Genomic DNA, 10,571 nt, shown 5'->3' with positions numbered 1-10,571 from the left:
TCTTATGTACTTCATATTCTGCCACGCATCTCTTGATCATTTGATCTGCACACTTCTTAAACAAGTATGGCTCTTCTCAAAAATAGCACTTCACATCGTGAAACAACTTTTTCTTTTGATGATACGTCTTATCAATCAGCATCAAACCACAGGCTAAATAGTTAGCAATATCAACAAACCAATGGGTATTATGGACATGATTTACCTTCAGTATATGTTCATCTGGAAATGTCTCCTGGATGAGTCTAAGTGGAGAATTCCCTTCTTGCGACTCCAATATGGACAAATGGTCTGCTACTTGGTTTTCTACTCCCTTTTGATCTTGGATTTCTAGATCAAACTCTTGAAGTAGAAGTACCCATCATATCAATCTCAACTTAGCGTCTTTCTTGGCAAGTAAGCACTTAATTGCCGAGTGGTCTGTATAAACAATCACCTTGGTACTTACAAGATAAGATCAAAACTTGTCAAAAGAAAACACAATAGCAAGTAACACTTTCTCTATTACCATATAATTCAGTTTAGCTCTTGTCAGAGTTCAACTTGCATAGTAGATAGGATGAAAAACTTTGTTCCTTCACTGGCCAATGACAGCTCCTATCGTGAAGTCACTTGCGTCACACATCAATTAAAATGGCAAACCCCAGTCTGGTGTGACGATTATGGGTGCCAAAACTAACTAACTCTTCAAATATTTGAAAGCTCTTAAGCACTCTTCATCAAATTTGAACGCCATGTCCTTCTCCAATAATTTGCAAAAAGGTTTAGCAATTTTGGAGAAGTCCTTGATAAATCTTCGATAGAAACCGGCGTGGCCCAAAAAGCTCCTAAAACCCTTTATAGATTTGGAGATGAGAATTTCTCAATAACATCTACCTTTGTTTTATCTACCTCGATTCCATGTCTCGTTATCCGATGCCCTAGAATAATACCTTCTCTTATCATGAAATGACACTTTTCCCAGTTGAGTATGAGGTTTGTTTCTTTGCATCGCCTTAGTAACTTGGCTAGATTGGCTAGAAAATCATCATATGTATCTCCGAATACTGACAAATCATCCATAAAGACTTCTAAGTATTTCTCAACCATATCAGTAAAAATAAACATCATACATATTTGAAATGTAGCAAGTGCATTACATAAACCAAATGTCATGCGTCTAAATGCAAATGTACCGTACTACAGTAATCTGATTATACCCTAAGTATCCATCGAGAAAACAATAATAGTCTCGCCCCACAAGTCTATCCAGTATCTGCTCCAAAAACGACAAAGGAAAGTGATTTTTCTTAGTCGCTTTGTTCAGCTTCAGTAATCAGTGCAAATTCTCCATCCCGTAACCGTTCTAGTTGGTATCAACTCATTATTCTTGTTCTCAACGACCATAATACCTCCTTTCTTTGGTTCGCACTGGATCAGACTTACCCATGAAATGTCTGAGATGGGGTAAATTATACCCGCATCTAGCCACTTGATGATTTCCTTTTTTACCACGTCCTTCATGATGGGGTTCAGTCTTTGTTGTCCATCAATAGTCCCTTTTCACCATCTTCCAAGATGATCTTATGCATGCATACAAACAGACTAATACCATGAATATTAGCTATGGTTCATCCGATAGCCTTCTTGAATTGTTTCAATACTAGGATAAGTTTCTCTTCTTGCTCAATGGTTAATTCAGCTGAAGCAATCACAAACAAAGTAGAAACATTACCTAAATAAACATATTTTAAATGTGAATGAAGTACCTTGAGTTCTAAAGGTGGCTCCTCAATTGACGCTTTTGGTTAGGCATAATCCCTATTCTCTAACTCAAAAGATTCAAAGCAGGATTGAAGATTAAATCCCCTTTGATTAGCTTCTAGTAAAGCTAAGTATTCAACCTCCTCTTCATCATTTGGAGGGTCTAATGTCAAAATTTGTTCCAATGGGTCCTCAACATAGTTGAGTTCCTTTTTCACGATTAATTCCTCTAAATCGAAAACTACAGAACAATCATCAATTGTGTTAGGAAATCGTATAGACTTAAAAACATTAAATGTTACCTATTCGTCCAGAACATGCATAGTATGCTTACCCTTCTGCACATCAATAAGGGTCCTTCCGGTTGCTAGGAAAGGCCTTCTTAGGATGATTGACACTTCTTTGTCTACTTTAAAGTCTAGAACCACAAAATCAACAGGAAAAATAAATTTGTCTACACGTACCAATACGTCCTCGATTTTTCCTTCTCAATGTGTTAAGGATCGATTTTCTAATTACAGTGTAACCATAGTAGGTCTAACTTCACCTATCCCCAACTTTCTAAATATTGACATGGGCATCAAGTTGATACTCGCACCCAAGTCACATAGTGCATTACCATAATATGTTGCTCCAATGTTGCAAGGTATGGTAAAAAATCCAGGATCCTTCAAATTTGGGGGTAGTTTGTGTTGAAGATATGCACTACATTCCTTTATCAAGGTTACCGTCTCAAATTCTCCAAGTTTTCATTTTTTAGACAAGATATCCTTCATGAATTTGACGTAGTTCGGCATTTGTTCAAGTGCTTCAACCAATGGGATGTTGATATGAAGTTGCTTGAGTACGTCTAGGAACTTCTTGAATTGAATTTCCTACTTCTGCTTCTGAAGTCTATGGGGGTAGGGTGGTGGAGGCTTTTTTACTAGAATTGGTCGATTCGTCTTCTGTGGCAATTCTACATCTAACGAAGTTGTTAGTTTATCAAGATTAGCTAGTTTAGAAGTTACCTTATTAGATATTATGGATTCAGGTTCTAGTGAAACTGGAATTTCAACACTCGATTGAACTTCCTCTGAGCCTTGAGCATCAGCTGGCTCCTTTTCAACTTCGACGGTGTTGGGCTCTAATATCTTTCTTCTCCTTAATGTCAACGCTTTACAATGCTTCTTCCCTAGATTTCTCAGATTCTCCTTATCTCTAGGTAAAGCACCTTGTCGTCGGTTTTTTAGTTCAGTTGCAAGCTGGCCCATTTGATTCTCTAAATTCCTTAGAGTGGTGTCATTTTTTACCATGTATACCTTTAATAGCTCCTCTAAGCCATTGGACGGTTCATCTTGGGTTGATTTCTGAACTTGTTGAGGGAAACCAGGTGGCTGGGTCGGTCTAGGTTGGGCATAAGTGTTACTAGTTCCAGCTCTTTACTTACTCCAAGAAAAATTCAGGTGGTTTCGCCACGATGTGTTATAGAAATTGGATTGCAATCCTTACCTTCCTCGATTTTGGTTTTGGTTACCCATGTAATACACGGATTCTGGGTTCGATGGATATTCTTCGAACAAATGTCCTTCCCCACAATAGACACAGGCTACATTTTCAAATTGATTCGGTGGCTGTGCTGCGAAACTATTAAACCCATTAGTGGTAAATTTTTTTAGCATTGAGGATATTGTGGATACCTGAGATGTGAGTGAAGTAAGAGGGTCTACTTCATGTATTCAAGCGACTCATCTTCTTGTCGCTGCTTGATTGGTTGGCCATTGATAATTGTTGCTAGCAATCCTTTCAATGATTTCATAAGCCTCATTATAAGACTTAGAAAGGAGAGCACCATTAGCAGAAGCGTCCACTACCATCCTCTTGTGGGCATTGAGACCATTATAAAACGTCTCAAGTTGGATGCAATGTGGGATTCCATGATAAGGGCACTTCCGTAATAATTCTTTGTACCTTTCTCATGCCTCATACAAGGACTCATCATCCATTTGTTGGAAAGTAGTGATCTCGTTCCTCAACTTAACATTCTTGCTAGGCGGGAAATACTTCATGAGGAATCTTTTTGCTAACTCTTGCCATGTGGAAATTAAATTTGGTGGCAATGAGTTCAACCAGGCTCAAGCTCTGTCCCTTAGCGAATATGGGAATAACTTCAATCGTAATGCATCTTCGGGTCCTCCTGATAACTCGAAAGAATCGTTCACTTCCATAAACAGTCTTAAGTGAAGATGAGGATCTTCGGTAGGCATTCCACTGAATTGGCCCACTGTCTGAAGCATCTAGAACATGACTGGCTTTAGCTAAAATTGTTTTGCCTCGATTTCAGGTCTCCTTATACCCAGATTAAGATCATGAAACACTAGCATGGCATCCTGTCTTAGAGCTCTATCCCTATCATCAACAATAAGGATAGGATTTTGAGCAGGGTTTGCTCTGTTTCCTTGATTCAAATTTTCAAGGTTCATCTCTTTTCTCCTTCTCTGACTTGCTTGTCTTATTTGTTGTCAAAAAGTTCATTCAATTTTAAGGTCTACAGGGAGTAAATTGATAATTCGGTCAATACTTATAAACACCTGAAATAATCACAGAAAAATTAATTAAGTTAAAATTGAACAGAAAAATAAACCAAAATGTAAAACTACCAAATTCACAAATAATGACTTTTTAAAACAGTCCCTAGCAAAGGCGCCAAAAACTTGGAACGACGGAAATGTGCAAGTATACACAATCGCAACAAGTAATAAAGTGACAAGTAAATGTAGAGTTATCGTACCCACAAGGACTGTGAAAATAATTATTTATGAAATTAATTTAAAAACACTTCGGTAAAAAAATATTTTAATTTGAAGAAGTGATTAAAACTAGGATTTTAACAAAATAAAATAAAAGTTCCAATGCACGATTTCAAAAGATGATTTTAATCAAGATGACATAATTGTGTTAGATTAATTACATTTCTTAACTTAGAATTATTAAACGCATTTTGATGTTGTTACGAATAAATTCACGGTAGCTCGGTAATTTGCTAACTTATGGACATACTTACTTACCAAAAATTCATTTATTTGTTGACTATATCTCTATGTCAATTCAACCGATTAAACAAATTTTAATAAGCAAATGTGTTAATGCACATACATACTTATGAAATTAAAATAATCTCTTGTACATATCTCTATGCCAATTCAAACAATTAATTCAATCTCATAAGCACATAAAAGATTACGTGAGGTAACAATGTATTTCTACCTTGAAACAGCTTAATCACAATAATCTTGCAAGGTATGCAAGGCTAATGTATCGTTAGATATCGTTGCTATTTTAACCCTCAGCTACCTTAGATGATCAAACATGCACTGATTAAGTATCGTGTCAATTAATTACAATTTCAATCCGTTTAAATAATTAATTCATTAGTTACCTTACAATTGTAACGAAAGAATAACTTAGTCATGGTTTTACTTAATCAAACATCTTACCGAGGCCTATAACAACACAAACACAATTTTAATAAATTAAGTAGACGAAATGCAATCAACCTAACACGAATTAAATTTAAGCCATATTAATTAAATTGAACATATCAACATCACAAATGTTCATAGACATGTTCATTATAACAACAAAATTAAAAGGATAGGGAACAAGAATCAAATCCGGTGTTTTCTCTGTGGCTTGACTAGTTTGCTCCACTCCTCCGGCTTCGCTTATTCTTGTCGAAATGAGGCTTCTACAAACACTTGAATGCTGATCCAAATGGTGTTTGATTGACTCTTTTTCAAGAGGTGAAATTGGCAAGGGAATATGGGAAGAAAATGAAGAACAATGGAAGGGAATGAAGAGAGAAAAATGAGAGAGAAGTGAAGAGATGAGAAGGGTTGAGATGTGTTTGAAGTGAGCAGCAAATGGGGGTATTTATAGGTTGAGATGGCTGATAAAATTAGCAAAATTCAGTAGCCATAGATTCCCCCCATGGCCGGCCACACATATGGCAAGTTTGAAGAATTTAAACTTGCTATTTTAAGGTAGGGGCAAATCTAGAAAGGCACAAATAGTTGAGGGGTTTGAATGCAATTTGAAGGAGTTTTCAAGGGCCATTTTACAAGTTAAATAATCAGCCAAGCAAGCTGATTGGGTCAGCATGTGGGACAGTTTTTGGCTGCCCAGTGCTCAGTTTGATTGATTTTCTCGGTTCAACTCAACTGGGCCACTTTTCATAATTAATTAATAATAATTTATTTAATACAAATTAAATTGGATTAAAATTAAAATTAATTATATTATGAATTAATACATATAATTTGGACTGTCTTAGGCTGAAAAATTAATTTGCCTTGATGCTTCAAAATTGCTTCTCGGTTTTGTGCTTCTAGCAGTGTCTGCTGAGCCGTATTTCGCCCTTTGTGCGAATCTGTCGAAAATGATCAAAATTAATCAAAATTTATTATAAAAATAAGTAAAATTCAACTTATTAATGATTTAAGTAAAATTTAATTATTTTATAATAATTAGATATTTTTCGACAAGAATTTTACCGAAACTGCATGAATTTGAGTTAAAAAGAGCATGAAAAAGTGTGTATATTTTCGTGTTTCCAAACACCTCTACTTTGAACTAGTCTGATTGTTCGAACTAAGAATCGATTGGCTAATTAGTTTGACCATTGGTTTAGTTCCAAAAACATTGTCAAAAATTCAAAAAAAAAGAGTTATTTACTCCTTGAATGATAATAAGATGTGTTCATGAGGAGTGTAATACAACCAACCCGATTAGGCTGACTTGGTTTAGAACGGGCTTATGCTTATATTTTTTTAACCTTGTGATGGCTCAACTTGGCTTGTTTTAATGTTTAAAATGATAAAATAATATTAAATAATTAAATATTAATATAATTTTTTTTATTTTTTATTATTTTAAACATCAAAACGTGCCAAATCGAGCTAGCTGAAGGTTAAAAAATATAACCCTATGTCCATACCAAAACGAGTTAGGCCGATCAACCTAATTGGGTTACCGCACTCGTGAACACTTCTTATTACCATTTATTGATTAAAAAAACATTTTTTTTGAAAATTTGACAATGTTTTTGGAACCGGACTAATATTCAAACTGGTCAGAGCAATCAATTCATAGTTCAAACAATCTGGCCAATGCAAAGTAAATAAATTATTAAAAATAAAAAAATTATAAATATAAAAATTGGCTCAACCGATTTTTTAGCTCGAATCAACTAGTTCATACCAATTCGTGGGTCAACCGATTTTTTACCTCTCACCAAACCAATACCTAGCCAATTCTCGATCCAACTAGTTCAACTGCCCGATCTAGTCCGATTTAGACAACATTAAAATTTAAATTTTTTATATTTTTAAAATTATTTTTATTTTAAAATTTTAAATATTTTATTTTCATAATTTTATATATTTTTAAAATATATTATTTTATGTTTTTATTTAAAATGTGGAAAAATAATTTTAAAATTTTACTTATTTTTAAATGGTAAGGATCACATGAACAAAAAATATAAATGTTGAGAGCTAAAAAATTACTTTACCTTCTTTATAACATGACCACTAACGACAAAATTAGATGAAAGGACTATAATTTTTAAATAAAAAATACAAAAACTTAACATCTCAAAATTAAAATACAAAAATAAAAATTAAATTTTAAAAAATAGATAGAAATTTAACATATTTAAACCTAAAATAAATATACAAACAAAATACATAAAAATAAAATCATTAAAGTTTTGTAAAAATTATAGCCCTTTCTTTATTTCTTTCTTCGGACTTAACTTTGTGTTTCATTATAGTTTTTTTGCCCCTAGCATAAGTAAATAAATATTTGAAGTCTAAAAGACCTAAAACTTTGTGTATAGCATTAATCTCCTATTTTTTTACAATTTATTATAAAAAAACGATTTTCTGTTTTTCACATACTTTGATAAAACAACTAGATATCAAGTCACATGAATGCACCCAATTCAATGTATACTTCAATATGGTTTCTTCCAATTAAACAAAATAACTCCAACTTATCAAAATCACACGTATCCTAAAATAATTTTAGCTTCTAACTTTTCTAATACTTGATGAATTTATAAACCAATGGTTGTTTTAAATCGATTTTTTATAAATATATATGATAAAAATCCCAAGACTTTGTAATAAAAATAAATAAAGAAAATGAACTACTTGAAATCATAAATGTTTAAACCTTTTCTAAATTTCAATTCCAAGCCCATCTAGCTCACATTGTACAATGGCTCTAGGGATATATTTTATACTAAAATGAATCTCATACATCATATTTCAAAATGGAAGTCTCTTAGGACACTGTGGATGCAATTTTCGAAGGCCACAATTTGGGGGGTCTAGGTTATGTTACCACATAAGGCCAAAGTTGGATCCATTGGTACCAACTAAAGTTCACACATTTGAACATCATTTTATAGTCCTCACCAGCTAGATTTTAACTTTGACAAACCACGTGATCTCAAGTAATTTTGGTTAGACAATACACGTTAGCAAATAAATATAAATATAAATATAAATATAAATATAAATAATTATATAAACAAATAAGACAACTTAATATAAGCAAATATTTATATTTAAAGAAAAATATACCATATTTAAATGAAAAAAATGAAATAAACAAGATTTTAGAAAAACTAAAAATCGAATAAAAGGAATTCAGTTTTACTAGATGTTGAGGCTTATTTTCACAATTTCCTTAAGATAGATTCAACCGCTCCTATGATACTTGGAGAAACGTTGGTCAACTGTCTCCCAGGATACAACAACAAGATAATCGAAGCAGTAGCACCACTGCAGTGATCAACGAACAGACCTTGCCTTCCTCTATCACAGAAACGTATGCAAAAATGGAGAGAGAGAAGAATTTTCGAGAGCAAAATAAATTCGATGTGTGTGTATTAAAAAATTATGTAGAATTCTTTAGCCTTTTATAGGCATTCAATATGGTGGAATTTTAGAAATTTTCATGAACAAAGATACAAATCTGCATTAAATGAGCCTTTAAATCACTTTGAATAAAATCAACAAAATTGATTGGAATCAAATCAAGATATATGTCCTTTTAAAACAGATTATGTATAATATTTGCTGAGAAAAATAAATTTCGTGTTAGGTTTAAAATATTCACAGGCCTATCTTGGGCCTGACCGGCCTTAACATTTCGCGTTGCCTACGTCGTGCGGGTGCACCTCAACCCCGATGGGTTTGGATCTGCACCCCTCTACATGCAAGGCAAGGTTTTAAGCTTAGTCATTCAATCACCCTTCAAGTGGGTTCTCATATATATACATATCTCACACTTAGTATTTAACCAATGTGGGATCTAAACTTTTCTTTTCCTCAACAAATATTCACAAGTGGCTTATTTTGAACATCAATTTCTCATTCATCACTCAACCATTTTGAGCATATGATATACCGTTGTAAAGGTCTCATGGAGTAGAATATAAAACCATAATTTTATGATTCAACTCTCCACCTTTACCAATCGAGAATATGCCTCAGTTTCCAAAAATTACATATTTTCCAACAATTCCCCACATGAATGAAAATTGATAGTTTTAACGAAAAACATTGACTCAATATGGTGATAGAATCTACGATTGATAGTTGCATAGGATAGGTAGGCATCCACCCTTAAACCTTCCCTTGTGAAAATATATTTACTTTACTAGATGACTAGTAGACGCGATGTCCTTGAACTGTTCTGCCTTTTGTGTAAACGATGATATACCTCACTCAACTACCTCACTGACAAGGTTTTAGTTCTTATGGGTATGTTCATATAGCCGTGAACATCTCATGGTTCTACAATAGTTTGAGAGATGCCCCAATAGTCTCATCGAAGCGGCCCCACTTCACTCTCATATAGGTGACTTATGTTGCTCGGCTCCCTGAAACACACAATGGTCATTAAAAGCTTTGCTTAACCTATCGTACTTTAAATCACTATTTATATCATAAGAACAGACTTGGGATAAGAACCCCCACAGTGACTTCACAAGGTCTATGCAATTAGATTGTCCATCTAAACCTAGATCTTGGGATCTCCAGTCAACTAGGTTGGGTTTTTCCTTCACATAGTGCCTTTAATTTCCATGGGCTTTACTCTCATTCCTTTCGATGTTTTATCAATCTGATCTCGATTTAAGCCTTTAGTTTGTAGATCCACAATGTTATCTTCTGATTTTACAAAATTAATAGAGATAACTCCGTTTGAGATCAGTTGTTTAACGGTATTGTGTCGACGACACATATGTCTCTACTTACCATTACACATTGCATTCTGTGCTCTACTAATTGTTGCTTGGTTTTCACAATATATGCATATTGTAGGCATAGGCTTTGGTCAGTCAGGAATATCCTCCAAGAATTTTTGAAGCCATTCTGCCTCTTCTCTAAATTTATTTAGAGCTACAAACTCAGATTCCATTATGGATCTAGTTATAATCGTTTGTTTTGAACATTTCCATGACACGACTCCTCCTCCCAATGTAAAAACATATCCACTAGTGCCTCTGGTATCTTGAATATCAGATATTGTAACACTACTAGCCCGAATCTATCGCCGAAATAGGGTTACAGAGCATTACCAAAATTTACAAATTAATTTTTAGACATTTTATTTCATCTAGCATTCATATTTGAAACCAACCAAAATCAAAACATTAATGAGCCAACGTTGGCCAAATTAACTTATAAATGCCATTATAACCAGAATCAAATCATCCAAAATTACTGATAGAACCAAGGGATAGTGTGATATATCTCTGACAAGCTTCCAACCCA

At 33.8% G+C, this 10,571-nt stretch overlaps 1 non-coding gene across 1 annotated transcript; it reads left to right on the top strand.

Annotated features, from left to right (window-relative positions):
* Positions 1-3,654: 3,654 nt before the first annotated feature.
* Positions 3,655-3,761, top strand: LOC128032630 (small nucleolar RNA R71). Its single transcript, XR_008188876.1, has one exon. It is a non-coding gene; the product is annotated as a small nucleolar RNA R71 (small nucleolar RNA).
* Positions 3,762-10,571: the final 6,810 nt, after the last annotated feature.

Source organism: Gossypium raimondii, chromosome 1, assembly GCF_025698545.1.
Source record: "Gossypium raimondii isolate GPD5lz chromosome 1, ASM2569854v1, whole genome shotgun sequence".
In the NCBI taxonomy this organism is placed as follows: Eukaryota; Viridiplantae; Streptophyta; class Magnoliopsida; order Malvales; family Malvaceae; genus Gossypium; species Gossypium raimondii.
This window is presented reverse-complemented; position numbering and strand designations above follow the sequence as displayed.